This window comes from Sapajus apella, unplaced genomic scaffold (assembly GCF_009761245.1).
Source record: "Sapajus apella isolate SASKATOON/1434 unplaced genomic scaffold, GSC_monkey_1.0 scaffold24, whole genome shotgun sequence".
Taxonomy (NCBI): domain Eukaryota; kingdom Metazoa; phylum Chordata; class Mammalia; order Primates; family Cebidae; genus Sapajus; species Sapajus apella.
Window position 1 is genome coordinate 15,189,772 of NW_022436964.1, and position 19,874 is coordinate 15,209,645.

The 19,874-nt window shown below is 39.8% G+C and overlaps 1 protein-coding gene across 4 annotated transcripts in view; it reads left to right on the forward strand.

Moving 5' to 3' along the window:
• The first annotated feature begins 618 nt into the window (after positions 1-618).
• APBA1 (amyloid beta precursor protein binding family A member 1) overlaps positions 619-19,874 on the forward strand; it is a 213,324-nt gene continuing 194,068 nt past the window's right edge. For 3 of the 4 annotated variants that reach the window (XM_032290944.1, XM_032290942.1, XM_032290943.1), the window contains exon 1: positions 636-846. The gene's annotated coding sequence lies outside the window, so the exon portion shown is untranslated. Of the gene's footprint in view, positions 847-19,874 lie in introns of all 4 variants that reach the window. The other variant, XM_032290941.1, reaches the window with a different exon arrangement.

Sequence of the window (19,874 nt, forward strand, 5' to 3'; positions counted from 1 at the left end):
CAATCTCCGCATTTGAAGCGCCGGCGGTATCTAAGGGGCCGGAGAAGCGGGAAAGCTCGGGAGTAACTCAGGAGAGAACACCTTGCAGGAGTCGACACGGCATCCTGGTTTCGTGGTTGGCCACGCGCAGAGGTTGGCCACAGCTGCAAGCTAGGAAACCGGGGACCCTTGGGCTGCCACCGAGGAGGGTGGAGGTCCCCGACAGTCCCCTCAGAGATGCAGCGGCGTTTTCCACTCCGTGCGTCCAGCCGGGAGCCAGAGGATAAGGCTGTGGAACACAGGCAGGGCAGGCCCTTCGGAACCCGGACACGAGGGGCGGCGAGAGGTGCGGGTGTCCCGCAGGTACACCGGGGCTACGGCAGGGGCGCTGCGGCCCGCCGCCCACGGAGGACGCCGGCGACGCCACCGCCGCCGCCGCCGCCGCCGCCTCGGGCTCGCGGGCCGCGCGCGCACACGAGTGGGCGTGGGAGGCAGGGGCGCTACTAGCAGGCGGCGTGCGCGCGCGCGCTCCCCCGCGCCCTCCCTCACAGGCCCGCCCGGCCCCGGCGCGCGTCACGAGGGGCGAACGAACGAGCTGGAGGGCGGGCGGGAGGGAGGGTGGGGAAAGGGGGTGGGGCCGCGGGAGCGGAGGGGTCCGAGCGGCGGCTGCGGAGCCAGAGCTGGGCGAGGGCGGCTGCGGTCCCGGAGGCGGCGGCGGCGGCAGCAACAGCGGCAGCGGCGGCGGGAGAAGATGGTGGCGTTGGAAGTAGCAGCGGCTGGAGCGGAGCTTTATTCCCAGGCTTGGCACCAGCGCTGTCACTAGCGCCGCCTGCTCCCGCGGGCCCGCGGACCCAGCTGTCAGGCAAGGTACCACAGGCAGGGAGCGGTGGGGGAGAGGGGGGTGCCGGGCACTGACGCGACCCCCGACAGAGCCTGGCTCCTCGCCGAAGGGCGCCCCTGGGCGCGAGAGGGTTTGCCTGGAACAATAGTGCGGAGGAGCGGGGGCAGCAGGCGACATCCAGGGGGCAGTGCCTGGAACCATCAGCCAGCGAGGCGAGGGAAGGCGGCGTTGCGGGTGAGACGCCTGGTGTCCGGTGCCCGCTGAGATGCCGGGCTTCGGGCGCAGCAGGCGGGCCTGATGACAGTCATGGCAGGAGAGAGTGTGTGTGTAAAAGGTACAGCAGAGGGGATGGGGGTGGCGGACCGAGGTGTTGGGGGGTGGCATTTCCAGGAATCCCTCTAGTATCCTTCATCTCTGGGCTGACTCTCCTGGAGAAAGAATGTGATGATGGAAACGGGGAGGTGGGCAGGATGCACTTGGTGTGTGAAGTGTGGAGGAAGGCAGTGGGTTAAGGGCGGGTTTGTAAAATCCTGTGTATGTGTGGTTGCATCCACGTTCCCCAAACTGCGCCCCAAACCCAGAGATCTGCCGCTGCCGTGACTTGATGTCACCAGCTAAGACTGTGGGACAGTGTTTATTATTTTGACCCTGCAACTCTGAGCACAGTCTGTTCTGCTCCTGCGTGTGCATGGCCCAGTGTGGGGATTCTCGCTTCCCCTTCCTCTGGCCTCATGACATGGAGATGTGGAAGTGAGTATGTTGCTTTGAGGCACATGGCAGGGAAACAGGATAACCGTTACACACTCTGAGCTTGCTGGTACACCCGGTTTTGAAGGGGGCTTCCATCCTGTGATACTACTTATCTGCTTAGCACCTGTTCCACAAGGGTCTTGGACTCCCTGACTCTGCAGTTTCTATTGTTTTTCTCTCGTCTGACCTGAAGGAGAAGGGTGTTGAATGATCAGATTCCTCTTCCTGTCCCAACTTTCAATGCCAGCTAGACCTTCTCTTTCCACATTTAAGCACTGAAAACCTTATGGCTAGAGGATGGATGGTCTTTGTGTTGGTTCTTTTAGAATGAACCCTGGAGGTGTGTATAGAGAGATGTGAGGGGCAGGGGGCAGTCTTTAAAAAAGAAGAAAAATATCACATGGAGAAATGTTTGGTGCCCAGTTGGTCGGCATCACACAGCCAGGGTGTTTTTCTCAGGAAACAGGATACTTTATTTCTACTGCTGGTGACATCCACTCTCTCAGCTGTCACAATGGCTAGGTGGTGCTGTGTATCATTTGGAAACTGAAATCCCCAAGACCCACAGTGTTTGGGTCCCAGGTCAGTAAAGTCCCTAGTGATATAGCCCACTAGTAGCGAATTTGGGAAAATGTCAGGCTGGCAGTAACTCACCCAGTGGGAACAAGGGACACAGAAATGCATCCAGAGTCTATGGCTGTTTAATTGTCTCTGCATGATAAAGATAGGTGTGTGTAGGGTTGGGTAGAGATAGGAGGAGAGATGGCATATTCGTATGTATCCATGGCAGTGTGATTCCCCCTCGCCTGTATATCTGCGGTATTCATAGCTATGAATGCACTTTGCACTTAATATCTGGACATTTCTTTATTAAAATGTTGTATGACTAGCTTAACCTGCTTAGGACGTATTTTAGTCATAACACCTTAAATTCTACTGCATTGCTGTTGGAATCCAAACTGGCTGCCCCCATCCTCTTTGAAAAGCCGATAGCAGTCATGGCTACACAAGTAAATATACAACATGTTAGCACCAGAGATTTCTTTTTTCTTTTTAAAAATTTTTGTTTTGCTTTGTTTTTTGGGCAAAGGTTGCATGCTATCATTTTACATTGAAAATAATAAAACTAGGGCTATCCACATATGCTTTTTTTCTTCCCATATACCTTATTCAATGATATATAGGCTTGGTTTTAGTGAAGCTGTCATTGTAAATTTCCCCATGTTCTTCAAGTCAAGCCTTCTAAGATTTTAATGTGAAGTTGGTTGTTGGCTCTCGTTCAAGATTTAAGGATAGATTTATAAAAATGAATTTTGAATCTTAGTTCTTTAGTCTCTTATTAGTTATGCCAAATCTCTTTCTGATAAATGTACTTATGGAATTTAAAGGTCATTCTAAGAGGTTTTGGTTAAAAAAAAAAAGTCATCATCTTTTATATTTGTAAGTAAGACCGGAGATGTAAATGTCTTATAAGAAAGTTTAATACTAGGAATTACCAGGTAAATACACTGTTTACAGAAAGAGAAATTATACAGCAGCCCAATCGATGACTCAGGAATCAGTGATTTACTTTCTAACATAAATGTAATAATTTTTATTTTTATTTATCTTTTTGAGATAGGGTCTTCATCTGTCACCCAGCCTGGAGCATAGTGTGATCATAGCTCACTGCATTTGTTAATTGCCTCCTGCATTCAGACCCATTGTACCTTTGGATAGGGAATAGGGAGTGTAGAGAAGGGCTGGAGATTCAAAGAATGCTAAGTCTTAGATCCTGCCCAGAGGTGGATCATGGTCTAGAAGGAGAAAAGAGGAATATGTGTTACTAAATGTAAAAATAGTGAAAAATAGTTAGGTGCTGAAAAAGCAGTATTCCTGCAGGGCTGTGGGAGTTTACAGAGTACAAAATGACTTCTGATTGAAGAATCAGGGAAGGTTACATGGGAGAGATAGCATTTGAGGTGTGATTAAGGTGGCATTTGGGTTGGCAGAGAAGGAGGGCATGCTTGGGGGAGGAACAGTAAAGGCAGGCCTGGCAGTGGAAGGTGTATGCCTACACAGGGAACAAAAAATGGTGTGCTTTGGCTGCAGCACTAGGAATGCCAAGAGATGTAATGAAGGATAAAGCAAGAAAGAGAGGTTTGTTCAAGGTGGTGGAGCAATTTGTATGCCAAGCTAAGGAGCGTGGATTTTGTTCATTAAGACTGGGGAGCTATAGAAGATTTGTGAGGAGAAGTGTTGACAGTATCAGAACTGCACTTTGGGGCAATAATTTTGTAGTATTATGTTGGATGGAATAACATGGGAAAAGACTGGCAGGAGGGAGACTGGATAGACCTTATTGTCAAAGTAAGGGAAAGATGGGAAGAGGCAATGGGAGGGAAAAAGGGAACACACCTAAGAGATGGTGTGCAGGAATAATCTGAGGAGCTTGAACCATCACTGGAAATGCGGGAAGGGAAAAGGAAGGCCAAAGATCATTGTCAGGCTTAGCTGAGAGAGCGGTTGGGTCATTTCAGAAAGAAGATATAACGGAGGATGAGGAAGAGGAGAGAAATTTCTTTTTGAGCAGGACAGGTTTGTCCAAGTTAAGGGAATGGAATACAGAGGGAGGTTAGAGCTACAAGGAGATTTGTAAGTCATCTACCTAGGAGTGATTTTGATGTCCCAGGAATCACTGATAAAGAAAATGAAGAGAGAAGAAGCAAAGGTAAGGATAGGATCCTTGAGGGATATCTGTATGCTGAAGGGGAAAAGGAAAGAAGAGGATAGGAACCATCTTAAAGAAGGGGCTGTTGGAGAAAAATTTTGGAAGTAGAGTAGTACAGTGTCATGGAAGCAGCAGGGGCAAGGGGAGCCCCTGTCACTCAGATAGCACATCCCATGGGTGAGGGTACAACCATGGCAAAGCCATTGGATTTGACTCCTGGCTTTCCTTGATTATCTTTGTGGTAGGTGGAACTGGCAGCCGGGGGCAAGGGTTGAAGGGAGAGGTGGGGGAAAGGAAATGGAAAGCAGTGTAAACAGACTTCATTTTCAATAAGTTGGGAGGTAAGGGAGGAGAGAAAGTATGATATATCAAAACATTATTGATAGTTTTGAGTAGAGGTGTAGCAGAGGCAAGGTGGTATTTTTAGTATAGGAAGACTTGAACCTGCTTTGTAAGCTGAGGAGAACAATCCATTGAAGGAAAAAGAGATTGAAAATGTAAGGGAGAGGCTCAATTGAGGAAATTAAGTCTTCAAGAAGATGGGGGATACTAGATGAAGGCAAAGGAAGGATTCTTTTGAGACAGAAGCATAGGAATTTTTCGGTGGAAAGAAAGGAATTTGGCCACAGTCTTTTAAGTAAAGTCAAAAGAGAGATGGGGAGGTTGAAGCCAGGAGTAGAATGACAAAGACTTGTGTGCATTGTGGAAACACAGTGGTGAGTCAATTAGGACTGAATAAAAGATCATTACCCAACCATGAGGACCTCATGTGTTTGGAGAGCATGAATATCTAGTGAAATTTCTAGAGCTAGTGAAACCAATTAGTGCTATATAATTGGAATTTGACAACTACTTAAGTAATTTTTGTATAGTGAGCATTTAATGTTGCTAAATACAGTGGTTCTTCGTTCCCTTAAATGCAATAAAAAGAGGACAATGTTTACCTTTAAAATTATCTGAATAAAAGAATCCACTTCTATATCCTGTGAATATTCTCCCTCAGAGATCTGAGCTAAATTTTAAAAAGTTTATAGTAAAACAATGGGGAAAGACGTAAGTGTTTTTTTTTAAAGGATGAGCTTTTTCTATCTATAATGGCAGAATATGGCTTTACAGTGACGTGTAAAGTCAGTTTTCAAAAGAAAATCAAATATAGCACCTCGCCCAACACCATACCCATCATATGCATTTAGTATACATTTGTCACATGAATATATGAATAAACTTTTTTTTTTTAGCAAGCTAGCTACAGTATTTAAAATTTTAAATTTCAGGATTTCATTCTTACACAATGGACATTGAATGAGCTTCATTTTGTGGCCTGTACAAGTTTATGATAGAATTAAAACTATTCATACCTGATACATACCTTGAAGCTTTATTTTTTTAAAAAAACCTATATTTTTCACAAAATGATTGTGAATCCTTTAGAGTCTTGAGTTATGGGATTATGTCATGATTCCAGATGAGTTTATGGAAATTGAACTGTAATGAGTGGTGATTTTGAGGTTTTAATGATGAAATTTATTCATTCCTTCAATATATACACATTGAACACTTTCTCTGGGCCAGAAATTATTCTAGGTGCAAGAAATATAAAGGTGGGAAATGTCCTTAATATCACAGAGCTTTTAGTGGAAGGAGATTAAAAATAAATAAATAAGCAATTATAAAATATGCCAGGTAGTAAGTACTGTGATGAAGAATAAAACAGAGAAAGCAATAGACTGACAATAGTGGGTGGGTAGGGGGTGAAGTTATTTTGTATAGGATGGTCAGGGAAGACCTTAAGCAGAAAGAGCTTAAGGACGTGAAGTAGGCCAGGTACAGTGGCTTATGCATGTAATCCCAGCACTTTGGAAGGCTGAGGCGGGTGGATCATGAGGTCAGGAGATCAGGACCATCCTGGCCAACATGGTGAAACCCCATCTCTACTAAAATACAAAAAAACTAGCCAGGTATGGTAGCGCATGCCTATAGTCCCAGCTTAAACCTGGGAGAATCACTTAAACCTGGGAGACAGAGGCTGCAGTGAGCTGAGATCAAGCCATTGCACTCCAGCCTGGCAACAGAGGGAGACTCGGTCTGAAAAAAAAAAACAAAACAAAACGTGAAGTAGTGAGCCCCTGCCCTGCAGATATTCGGGGGAAGGGCCTCCTAGGCAGAGAGAATATCAAGAGTGAAAGGACTGGATGGGAACATGTTTGGCATCCTCAGGGTACACCAGGGAAGCCTTATTGGTTTCCTTGATTTACCTGGACATGATATCACTCCTGAGAGATGGAGCAGTTACTTAGGGAATTCACAATAAAATGCTTTGCCTTTCATTTTGAATTGGTCGCCCATAAGGTTGTATTGCCATCTACTGTACTTGGGTTGACCTATGAATCAGTGCTGGGTTTATAAAAAGAGGAATGTCCTCAATCAAATGTATTTAAGTTAGAAAACAGGCAAGCCTGTAATCCCAGCACTTTGGGAAACTGAGTCAGGCAGATCAGTTGAGGTCAGGAGTTCAAGACCAGCCTGGACAACGTGGCAAAACCCCATCTCTACTAAAACTACAAGAATTAGTCAGGCATGGTGGCGCATGCCTGTAGTCCCAGCTACTTGGGAGGCTGAGGCAAGAAAATTGCTTAAACCTGGGAGGAAGAGGTTGCAGTGAGCCAAGACACGTCACTGCACCCCAGCCTAGGCTAAAGAGCAAGATGCCATTTCAAAAAAAAAAAAAAAAGTTAGAAAACAAAGTGAGATTCTTTCTGGGTAATGATGATATACTAGTAAGTTTGAAGTATTTCTGCTCCTTGGAACTTGTATCTCTTCTGTGATCTGAATCTTCTTTAAATATTGCTTTCTTTTCTTCCTCCTTGTTTTATGTTCCATTCTCAGTGTAAGGTCCTTGAGGCTAGAACTTTGTTTTGTTCATCTGGGTATCCTGTATAACACAGAATGACTTTATGCATTAGTAAGGGATTATCAAATCCTGAGAGGAATGGATGAGAAATTGCCAAAGATTTAAGTGACTCAGGTGTAAAGAATGAGGGTAAAGCTCGTTTATCTTGATTTCTGCAATAGGTAGCTGTTTTTCAAAGAGGACACGGAATTGTCACATGATGCTAAAGCAGTTTATGCATGAGACAAGGACTTGAGTCCAGAATAGTTTATTTGAGAGACAACCTCAAGAAGCACAAGTGAGAGAATGGAGAAAATAAGACAGGAGAGGGAAGAAAGCCAATTAAGAAGCTAGCTAATGAACATGTTACCACTGTGGGAAATTGAGGCTTGGCTTTGCTGGTATTGTGTGGACTGCATATTAAGATTGTCCACCAAGCAGTGGAGAAACTGGGGTATTTACCCACCATTTCCCCTAGGGATATTAAATCTTAGTACTTTAGGGCTGCTAATATTAGCCTGAGCAAACACCAGAGAAAGCCCTTGAGCAGAGAAACAGAGAGGCAGAGACAGGTGGAAGTGGGAAACTGTCAGTGTATGTGGGGACTGTCGATATACCTATAGCTGAACTCAGAAGTGGACATGGGACCCCTGTTTCACACATCACAGAGCTATCATGAAGAATTTTTAACAGATAAGAGTTGGCTTGATGGCAGTTATTTTAATTTAGGGGTTCTAATGTATTGCAACAACTGCCTGTAGTTCCGTTCGCCCACAAGCTAACTGTTGGCCACCCTCAGTTATCTGAGATGCAGATTACCATATATGCCCATGTGTAAGGTACCCTCTGTTATAGGGTGGCTCTCAATTTTCCAACAAGAAGGTTTTAAAAAAAGGCTTCACGTCAACTTGAATATGCATATTTTAGGAATATAGACAAAGAGTGAAATATCTACTTATGTTTAATTAATTACAGTAGTTTACTTTCATATAATTAAAATCACATTATATAAAATTAATAATTTAGAAATGTGACATCCTTCCACTCTTCCATTTTATGAGATAATTTATTCAAATGCTTCACATACTTTTTTGACTTTAGAGTCTTTGTCATGATTAGGCCACTTTTGTCATGTTAATTTTGATCTAATTTGTTTGAGATACAGTACTTCTTGAGTTTCTGTATGATGCTAACTCCACAAACTTTATCCCAAACACTGTGTGCTCATTCATTTAAGATAAGAACATTTGTTTTAGCCTTTCTTCCTATAGGAGTATATTTATGATCTCTCCAACCGACCACTTCTGTGTGTCTTGTATAAAGATATCCAATACAGGCAATTGTAAAGCTCCACCCCAGGAATATTTTCTTAAATTTGTGCTAAAATCATGGCTTCCTTTACTCTTTACTCATTCAGTCATTTATCTTATTTCAATCACATAGCCTTCAGAACTATCCCTATCTTGTGTTGATTGAGTTTATTTCTGGCTATCTGCTCCAAATAGTTCCTGAGTAACCTCTGAAACATACCTCCTTTTCATGAAATCTGCAGTCTTACCAGGTAATATGTTTTTGACATGGTTTCTTTCTTTAAAATCAGTTGCCATCACATCCAGCATTAGTGAAATGCTTGATTTTCAATTCCCGTTATCTTGGAGGTAACAGGGTTTTTGGCATTCAGAAGAAGGTGATTAAGAAAATAGCCCACAATATGGCAGACTTTGTAAGTATTTTTATATAAGGAAACTTTCCTGAAATACACTTTTTGGAGGACAGAATCTCATCTTTTTGTATATGTAAAGTGATCACGGGAGGTTGTGAAGGTATGGTAGCAAAATCAATCCCTGCCCACTAAGTTTCCTTTTCAGCCTCCTCTTCTGATCAATGGTGGATTAATTAATGTACCAGTACTATGAAAAATATAGCAAATACAGCAGTGATTTGTTTCATGAAGGAATTAATTGGCCATCATTCCAAATAATGTAAACATTTATGTTTCTGACTATTGATAAATTTTGTGTCTCGAGATCAATTCTGTATTCATTAACAGGCATACTTTATTTTTAAAAAGAAGTATAGTTGACAAGGTATGCATGCATTCCTTTTTCCTGTAAATTGTAGCATATTTTAAAAGCAGAGGATGAGCTTAGAGTCATTTAAAGAAATTCCACTTAAGAATAATTACCCCCTAACTTGGCTATTCAGTGAATTTGGTCTTTTATGCTGGACTTTACTAAAGTGGGTAACATATTATTACAGTGGCTTTTAAACATTTTTGACCATGATTGCTGGTGAGAATACAATTTAGATGGTAGGCTAGCAACAGAGATGAGTGTGTGTAAACACACACACACATCACTGAAACAAGTTTCACTCAACAATACTTGTTCTTTATTATGTGTAATCCACTCTGTTCTGTTCTGTTCTGTATGTTTGCCTACCCACTGAACTAATCTCAGCATTAGTGAACCCTAATATGCAGTTTAGAAAACATTGCTCTATTGCATTACATTTATCAGAGGAGTGCTTATTTTCTTATAGTATGAAATAATTTCATGTCAAAAGTTTTTTTTTCCCTTTTTTATGAATTGTTAGCATATTTGGATCTTTGGTGGTATGGACATATGATGCAGTAATTATAAAGGGAAACTTTATTTTCGAGTAGACATTTTATTTCTGGAAGAAGAAGTTATATTAGTGTGGAAAAGGGAAAGTGGAGTAAGAAGAATAGATTGGCTTTTAGATCTGTGGCTTTCCTGGGTTGTGGGGACCATGTCGAGTCACTGGGCCGTAACCTCCTTGCTGAGCTGGTTCCTCATGGTTCTTTCCTGTCCTTCTCTCTTCCTGGCTCTCTTCCTACCTGCTGTCCCTTAGCCTCTGAAGTTCTGGATGTTTAGTTAAATTATTTAATTCTAAATTTCAACCTAATACATTTCTTCTCAGATGTGAAAATAGTTTCTACGCCCAATTCCCTTCTAAACAACTTGAAAATATAAGAATCATTTTTCCCTGAGCTAGTACCTAGGAGAGTTCTCTCCTAAAGTAGCTAGAATTTGTTCTACAGATGAAATGTTTCCAGAGTATTAGGTCATATGAAAGTCTAACCTAATCTTATGTTCAGGTATGATTGTATTATTTGTGGCAGGCTAGCTGTCTATACATGAATTCCTTTTTTAAAAGCTCAGCAGATTCCCCATCCAGTGACTAAAAGCAAGTTACAAAGTGGCAGGCATTGTGCTAAGTACTATATACAACTAACTCATTTACTTCTCATAATGACCTCATTTACTCTTTATAATCACAGCAGGAAAGAAGTTATATTGCAGATAGGACTTGGAGGCTCTTACATGTTTTTCAGTGGCTAAAAGACAGAACAAAGGAAATTTGCCTCAGGTCTAGGCATAGGAATGGGCTCAGACAGTTGCTGGTCCTGGAGTCTTTTTTGTCCTCTGGCCTCAGCAGTAGCTTCCCAGCTGACTCTCTTGTTTATGATACCTTCATCTTACTTGGTGTGCGTGTGTGTGTGTGTGTGTGTGTGTGAGAGAGAGAGAGAGAGAGATACTGTTTGTCTTAGTCCATTCAGTGTTGCTATAACGGAATACCTGAGGCTGTGTAACTTAGAAAAGAAGTTTATTTGGCTCACAATTCTGGTGGCTGGAAAGTTCAACACTAGGCAGCTGCATCTGGTGAGGACCTCATGCTGCCTCCACTCATAGTGGCAAGTGGAAGGAGCAAGTATATGCAAAGATATAACATAGTGAGAGAGGAAACAAGAAAGAAAAACCAAGGAAACCAGATTCTTTTTAACAATCTGATGTCTAGGGAACTATTCCATTCTTGCAAGAGTGAGAACTCCCTCATCACTGCAGGAGGACATTAATCTGTTCATGAGGGATTCACCCCCATGACCTATGTACCTCCTAATACTGCCACATTGGGGATTAAATTTCAACATGAATTTTGGTGTGGATGAAACACATTCAGACCATAGCACTGCTGCACCTACATTTCTCCATTCTTAGCCCTGTAGGGTTGAAAGGGCTCAGAATGAGTTGGAATACAGTGCTGCCATAATTAGCCATCAATAATGAACAAGTCTCCAGGTTGGTCTGAGCCTCAGCTTCTCCAGCTATCAAAGGGGGAATAATGAAACCTGCCCTTCCCATCTCTTCCTGCACAGGGCCACTGGGGTCAAATAAGATATAGAACAGTAAGGTAGGTGTCTCACTTCCTTCATAATGACATTGAATGAAAGTGACTCCCTACCTAGTTCTAATCTCTAATCAAATAAGATATAGAACAGTAAGGTAGATGTCTCATTTCCTTCATAATGACATTGAATGAAAGTGACTCCCTACCTAGTTCTAATCTCTAGTGTCTCTTTCCTCCAAACCAGAGGTTGACAAATTTTATCTGTTTAGGGCTAGGTAATAAATAGGTTTTGTGAACCATATGGTCTCTGCCACAACTTCTCCACTCTGCCTTGTAGTGCAAAAACAACTGTAGACAGTATGTAAACCAATTAGTGTGGCTGTATTTCAATAAAATTTGTTTATAGACACTGAAATTCAAATTTCACATCATTTTTGCTTCATAAAATATTCATTCCTCATTTAATTATTTTTAATCGTCTAAAAATATAAAAACCATTCTCAGCTCCCAGGCAGTACAAAAACAGGCAGTGGGATGGATTCATCCCATGGACCTCAGTTTGCTGACCCCGATCTAAACTCTCACAGTGCTTTGTACCACTCTGGATTTCAGCAGCTCATGCTCATCTTTTCCATCTCTCTTGTCCTTTCAAAATATGCACCCACCCACACACTCATTTTTCATCTCTCTTAACACTGAAAAGGATAATAGCATATCTATAATATGCCTCCTCACATGTATATTCTGTATGCTCAAGAAATATTTATTGAATAAATCAGGATTAAAAATCTGTTTCTTTTGTATGTATCGTTTTTTCCTCTTTAAAGGAAATTCCACCTACTCTTTAGTAAAACTTTGGGAATAACTGAGTTAACATTTTGTGATTAAATATAAGGCTTTGAGATTCTTGCCTTAAAGTATTTACCCCCATCTGCTATTAACCATAAAAGGAAAAGAATGTCAGGGAGGACAGAGGGGAAAAGCAAACAGACAAACAAAATCAACATTTCAGCATGAAAAGTGCTTGTTAGAAGATAACTAAAGTGGCCAGATGTTTAGCTTTGCTCCCTTGGGTGTTCTGTCACCGTAGGGGACTCTGGATAGGCTGAAGTGTTTCATGCCTCAGCTGCCAGCAGCCTTTGGTGATGTACTTTCCCAGAATTTAGAATGGAGGCCAGAACTCCGTGCATTTGACTATAAATTAAGAGGACCGGGTAGAATGTACCTTATTTTTGTATCTGTATTTCCCTACCGTGTATTGAGGAATCATGCGTATCTCTCTAAGAGCAAAGCCCTGAACACACCTCCTGGTTTTCTTCTTAATAAGTACAGGCTTTTAAGTGAAATTATTAGAAAATATATAAACTAACATTTTTCTTCTCAAAATGAAGTGGACAGAAACTGGATGCTGGAATTATGTCAGGGGTGTGTGTGTGTTATTCCACATAGTCTATGATGAAAATGTTGCTTCATAAGGATTGTGTGTATGTGTGCATATGTGGGTATGTAGTTAACGGGTGGGAAGAAAGAAATATATTAGAAGCTTGGGACCAAAATCACTAATAATATCCACTCCTTATTAAAATTTGTTAAGGAAAGGAACAATTAAGTCAGCTTTCAGTGAAGTGCTTAAGTATTTTAGCCTGCCAAAGTGTGTTAATTTTCCATAACCTGGAAGAGAGATCCATGACACATGTAAAATAAATTATAAAGTGTACTTTGACTTGGCATAAATTGTTGTTGCTGTGGTAGATGATGTCTAATCATGAAGACAGAATGTTAAGCCAGTGTTAAAAGTGCATATATTATACATTTAAGTCATGTGAGACATTTGAAACCTGCTTGGGGAAGAATGGAGGATGTGAGGCTCAGGATTTTGTTCCCTATTATGTCTAAGCTGCTCCCTGTGAAACACAACATGGTATTTACTGGCAGTGCAAAGACTGTTTTCAAAATTACTTTTAGTGGATGGATGCAGAGGGGACAGGGTGATGGGGGGAGGGCAGGCTTAGAGAGGACTGCATGGTGGTGGGTAGGTAATTATCCACCTGTCTGCATCTTCCTATGTGGAATGAGGCTCCCCTCAATGAAGTAAAGAGAATGTGCTTATGAAGGTAGATGATTCAGGTGTCATTTATTATGATATTCGCACAGTGAATCTTAATTTTTCCGAGTTTAATTTTTCCATCTTCTATCATGTCTTCTGGTTCTCCCTCTTGGGGAATTTCAGTGGGCTTAAACAAGTAAGCCCACTGATCATTGATTGTCTTTTCATATGTAGGACTGTGACACTGAAGCTGGCCAGAAGCTCTGTATAAATTGCTGGTTTGCAGACGTCTTAGGTCAGAATCCCCAGAAGCAGACACCAAGAAGAGGGTTTGTGTGTATCTGTGCTGCTCTGTTAAGGAGATGCTCCCAGAAAAAAACTGGGAAGGGAAGGGGAAGGGAGGGGAGGGGAGGGGATGATCTCATTTAAACAAAGTACTTCAGGGGGTGGCTTCAGCCTGATCCCGTGTGGGGAGCTCTGGAGTATAAGTCAGCCTCAGGGTTATCCCCACCTGAATCTATGGGGTTGGTGTTTCATACTCCATAACTGTCAGTCTTCAGTTAAGAGAGGGGGTCTGTGGGTAGGCGGAATATCAATTTCCAGATATTTCTGGCTCTTGACATGAAAGGGTGAAGGAAGTGCAGCCCTCCCAAAAAGAGCCTGAGGTGTTGGCTGTTGTTTGGGAAAGCACATTGAAAGTGGGGACTTGAGACCAGGTGCAGGGGCTCACGCCTGTAATGCCAGCACTTTGGGAGGCCAAGGCAGGCGGATCACCTGAGGTCAGGAGTTTGAGACCAGCTTGGCCAACATGATAAAAACCCATCTCTACTAAAAAAAAAATACAAAAATTATCTGGTCTTGGTGGTGCATGCTATAATCCCAGCTGCTCGGGTGGCTGAGGTAGAATTGCTTGTACATGGGAGGCAGAGGTTGCAGTGAGCTGAGATCATACCAGCCTGGGTGACAAAACAAGTCTCTGTCTCAAAAAAAAAAAAAAAAAAAAAAAAAAAAAAAAAAAAAAGAAAGAAAGTGGTGTCTTGAGTAGGACAACATTGTCCATCAGCCAGACTCTCTTTAGGATAACCAGACAGGGAGCTATTAGGTTGTTCCACTGGGAATCTCCACATACAAAGTGTTTTTCCTGAGAAGTAGCTGCTGGCTCCTAGTGATACTTGTGTATGGTGTGGAACAGAGAGCTGGGGATCTAGCTGTTCTGGATCAGTGAACCTCCTATTTCAAGAGCCTTTTCCACCCCGCCCTTTGTTAGGCCTGTATCCCTGGGGTTCTACAGTTCAGTCAGCTCAAAGGAAATGTGTTGGAATCTCTTGTTTGTGAATATTCTCTCTTCCATTCTCTCTGTGGATTTATACCTGATGTATATACCTTTATACTCATTTTGGTGGGGTCTTAACAGGAAAAGATTAAAAATAGATAATTGGTGGTATTGAGGTGGCAAACTTACCACCTTAAACCAGGAGTCACACAAAATAAAAGGTAGAGGAGAATCTGAAGTAAAGCTAAAGTAGTAAAGTGTTTAAATATATATGTATACACACAAATATGCATATATATGTAAATACCTATATTCCTATAACTTCATAAAAATAGGCTTAATAGTTGGTAATTAGCCAAACTAAGTATTATCTAGCAAAGTGCTATACTGGTAAAAATGAATAGTTACAATCTGTTACCATTAGTTGGATAATGTGAGCCAGTGGCTATTGTTGATATCATTAGGCTAAGCAGGGGACTTCTGTCTTTCACAGTGTATTTGGGTATTAACACTAGACACAGGTCAATAAACTGCTGATGTCAGTGTGAACCATGGTTCCTATGTCATCACATCAGAATTAATCTGTGGAACTGACTAGTAAACAGAAGCCTAAGTAATAACTGGTAGGTTTAGAAAACACTATTTGTTGTTCAAGGAATCTCAAACGAAATCCACTGCCTTCTGTATGTAACAGGTTTATTGAATGGGCTGGACTCATCGGAATGCATAGTCATCATCTCTAGTTCTTCTCTTACAGCTTCTTCCTACCCACTTAACAGACATGTCTTCTTTTCCTCCTTGTAATAACATTTTAGGCAGGTCTCTTAGATTTCCCACTTATTCTAAAGTGGTGAAAAGGTTGACTACTAGTCACATAATACATCCAGCATACTAATAAAAAGCTCAAATTCTCATCTAATTTTTGATTTTTTAGAAATTACAAAGTAACTTAATTTTTTAAAACTGCAATGTAGCTCTTAAATTGTCTTCTCTTCCCCATTGGAATAACATTTTAGGCAGGTCACTTAGATTTCCCAATTATTCTTAAGTGGTGAAAAGTTTGATTGCTAGTCACATAATACATCCAGTGTAATAACAAAAAGCTCAAATGCTCATCTAATTTTTGATTTTTAAAATCGTAATATAACTTGAATAGTGAAGAACAGAAATGTCAAGTGTAGAGCTTGCTTAATGTTCACATATCTAAAAACCTATATAATTAGCACTTGAATCAGTACATAGAACATTTTCTGGCCCCTGGGAGGCTCCCTCATGTGCCTTCTCAGTCAATATCAACCACTATCAGAAAGGTAACCACTACTCTGATCTCTGTCACCACAGAGCAGTTTTGCCTGTTCTTAACTTCATCTAAGCGGAATCATATAGTATGTAGCCTTTTGCATCTGACTTCTAGTTTAATATTTTAGAGATTAATTCATGTTTTAAGTGTATCAGCAATTCATTCCTTTTTTGCTGTTTAATCCATTGTTTGAAAATACTGAGTTTATCAATTCTTTTGTTGAAGGACATTAGGGTTGTTTTACTGTGAATATTATTATATGTTTATTTTGGTGTACATATACACTGATTTCTGTATGGTATATACTTAGGAATGGAATTGCAGGGTCCTAGAATATGTGTACATTTAGCTTTAGAGATATGGCAGTTTTCCAAAGTGGAGACTACTTTGTTCAATTTATGCTCCTAACAGCAATTTATGAGAATCATGGTTGGTTCAATGTTGGTGATAGCACTTGGTTTCCTACCATTTGTTTAGCTTGAGGCATTCTGTTAAGTGTGTAGTATTGTTAAAGTTGTCTTTTTAAATTTATTTTGTTAAAACTGACACAAAAAATTATATATTTATGGGATACAGTGTGAGACTTTAATACATGTGCACATTGTATAATGATCAAATCAGAGTAGTTAGCATGTCAGTCACTCAAACATTTATTATCTCTTTGTGGTGATAACTTTCAAGATCTTTCTACCCATCTTAAAATATACAATACTTTGTTATTAGCTGTAATCACCCTACTACGTAACAGAACTTATTCCTCCTAACTGTAATTTTGTTCTAGCTTAGCTCTTTTTCTCAAGATCGCTTTGATTACTTGGAGTCTTTTGTGGTTCCATATGAATTTTAGGATTGTTTTTCTATTTTTGTGAAGAATATAATGGATATTTTGATAGGGATTTATGGGATCTGTAGATATGGTCATTTTAATGCTATTCTTTCAATTTATAAACATGAAATATCTTTTCATTCATTTGTGTCTTCTATATCATCAGTGTTTTATAGTTTTCATTGTAGAGATATTTTACCTCCTTGGTAATATTTTTACCTAGGTGTTTATTATTTTGTAGCTATTGTAAATTGATTTGCTTTCTTGATGTCTTCTTCAGATAGTTTGTTATTGCCATAAGAGATATTACTGATTTTCCTTGTTGATTTTGTATACTATAACTTTACTGAATTTATTTACTCATTCTAATAGTTTTTGGTGGAATCTTTGAGATTTTATATATATATATTTTATTATATATATTATAAAATTTTATCATATATAATATATATAACTGTATATATATTACATATATAGTTATATATATAAATATATATATATAAACTGCCCCATTTGCAGATAAGATTATATATATATTATTATATATATATAAACTGTATATATATAATCTAAGATTATATATGTTTATATATATTTATATAATCTAAGATTATATATATTTATATATAAACTATATATATAATCTTTATATATATAATTATATAAATATATATATCATCTTTATATATATATATGTAATTATATATATATATATATATAATCTTTTCTGCAAATAGGGGCAGTATGACTTCCTTCTTTCCAATTTGGATGCCCTTTATTTCCTTCTCTTGCCTAATTGCTCTGGCTAGGACTTCCAGCACTATATTGAATAAGAGTGGTGAAAGTGGGCATTCTTATGTTTTTCGAGGTCTAAGAGGAGAAGCTTTAAACATTTTCCCATTCAGCATGATGTTAGCTGTGGGTTTGTCACATAAGGCCTTTATCGTGTTGTGTTGAAGTATGTTCCTTCTGTACCTAATTTGTTGAGAGTTTTTATCATCAAGGGATGTTACATTTTATCAAATACTTTTTCTGTATCTATTAAAAGGATCATGTGGTTTTCGTCCTTGATTCTGTTAATGTGATGTATCATGTTAATTGATTTACCTGTATTGAACTATCCTTTCATCCTTTGGATGAATCCCACTTGATCATGGTGAATGAACTTTTTAATGTGTTGTCAGATTTGGTTTACTAATATTTGGTTGAAGATTATTTCATCTATATTCATTAGGGCTATTGGCCTGTTTGGTTGTTGTATCCTTGTCTGGTTTTAGTATTAAGGTAATACTGGCCTTGTAAAATGACTTTGGAAATACTCCCTTGTTTTCAACGTTTTGGAATAGTTTGTGAAGAATTGATATTAGTTCTTCTTTAAGTGTTTGGTAGAATTTAGTGATGGAGCCATCAGGTCCTGGGCTTTTCCTTGTTGGGGGACATTTTATTACTGCTTCAATCTCATTACTTTTATTGGTCTGTTCAGGTTCCCTTCCCTTCCTTTCCTTTTCCCTTTCCCTTTCCCTTCCCCTTCACCTTTCCCTTTCCCTTTCCATTTTCTTTTCTTTTGAGACAGGGTCTTGCTCTGTCATCAAGGCTTGAGTGCTCCTTATTGGAGTACTCCTGGAGTGATCCTAGCTCCCTGCAACTTTGAACTCCTGGGCCCAGTGTATCTTTCCACCTCAGCCTGAGTAGCTAGGACTACAGGCATGTGCTACCATACCCAGCTAATTAAAAAAAATTTTTTTGTAGACATGACGTCTTGCTATGTTGCCCAAGCTGGTCTTCAGCTCCTAGGCTCAAGTGATCCCCCTACCTCAGCCTCCCAAAGTGCTGGGATTACAGGAATGAGCCACCACACCAGAACTTCTCTCTCTTTATCTTAGTAAGTCTAACTAAGGATTTGTTTATCTCATTTATCTTTTTTTTTCTTATCTTTCTTTCTTTTTTTTAAACTCTTTGGTTTATTGATCTTTTGTATTTTTTAAACTTGTTTATTTCTTCTCTGATATTTGTTTTTTCTTTTCTTCTGCTAATTTTGGGTTTAGATTTTATTTTTCTAGTTCCTTGAGGTGGCTTGTTTATTTGAGGTCTTTCTGTCTTTCTACTTTTTTGATATAGTCATTTATTGCTATAAACTTCACTTTTAGGACTGCTTTTGCTGTATCACATAAGTTTTGGTTTGTTGTATTTCCATTTTCATTTGTCTCCAGGAATTTTTAAGTTTCTATTTAAATTTCTTCATTGACCCATTTATTGTTTAGGAGCATGTTGTTTTAATTTTCATGAATTTTTATACTTTCCAAGGTTCCTTCTGTTATTGATTTGTAGTTTTATTCCATTGTGGTCAGAAAAGATTATTGATATGACTTTGATTTTTAAAATTTAAGACTTGCTTTGTGATCTAACATGTGGTCTATCCTGGAAAATATTCCATGTGGTGTTGAGGAAAATGTGTACTCTGTAGCTGTTGGATGGAATGTTCTGTAAATGTTTGTTAGGTCCATTTGGCCTAGAGTACAGGTTAGCTCTGATGTTTCCCTGTTGATTTTCTGTTTGGATTATCTGTCCATTGCTGAATGTGGGGACGTTGAACCCTCCTGCTATTATTGTATTGTAGTCAATCTCTCCCTTTAGGTCTATGAATACTTGTTTTATATATTTGGGTGCCCTGGCGTTGAGCACATATATATTTAGAATTGTTATATCCTCTCGCTGTATTGGCCACTTTATCATTATATAATGGCCTTTTTTGTCATTAAACCATTCTTAACTTTAAAATAGACTTTATTATAGATATAACTACTCCTGCTTTTTTTTAGTTTCCATTTGCATGGAATATATTTTTTCATTCCTTTATTTTCAGTCTATGCATATCTTTATAGGTGAAGTGAGTTTCTTGTAGACAGCATATAGGGTCTTGTTTTTTAAATCAATTCAGCCACTCTATGTCTTTTAATTGGTGAACTTAATCAGTTTACATTCAAGGTTATTATTGACAGATAAGGGTTTACTACTGCCATTTGCTTACTTGTTTTCTGGTTGTTTTGTAGATCCTTTCTTCTTTTATTCCTTTTTTACTATCTTTGTGGCTAAGTGAAAGTTGTCT